At 58.2% G+C, this 232-nt stretch overlaps 1 protein-coding gene across 1 annotated transcript in view; it reads right to left on the reverse strand.

The window, feature by feature from the left end:
- ZNF182 (zinc finger protein 182) overlaps positions 1 to 213 on the reverse strand; it is a 30,045-nt gene extending 29,832 nt beyond the window's left edge. The window contains exon 1 of the mRNA XM_077752936.1: positions 133 to 213. The gene's annotated coding sequence lies outside the window, so the exon portion shown is untranslated. The remainder of the gene's footprint in view (positions 1 to 132) is intronic.
- Between the last annotated feature and the right edge of the window lie 19 nt (positions 214 to 232).

The following is a 232-nucleotide window of genomic DNA, read 5'->3' on the forward strand; positions in this document are numbered from 1 at the left end:
ACAATGACCTTCCAAATCTTCCTTCCTTCGATCCCCCAGAACTCCTCATTACTTGGCCCATCACCGCTAGCACTCGTCCTCTCGACCCCCCTCTCTTTCTCTCACCCTCTCGACAACAGATTTTCTGCTCACCGCTGAGGAGACCATCGCAAGAACTGGCTCTGAGAAGCACTTCCGCCTCGGGACCGACTCGGGCTCGGCAGCCTACAGGGCTGCAGCAGCCCAGTGTGCG

Source organism: Crocuta crocuta, unplaced genomic scaffold, assembly GCF_008692635.1.
Source record: "Crocuta crocuta isolate KB4526 unplaced genomic scaffold, BGI_CrCroc_1.0 scaffold943, whole genome shotgun sequence".
NCBI lineage: Eukaryota > Metazoa > Chordata > Mammalia > Carnivora > Hyaenidae > Crocuta > Crocuta crocuta.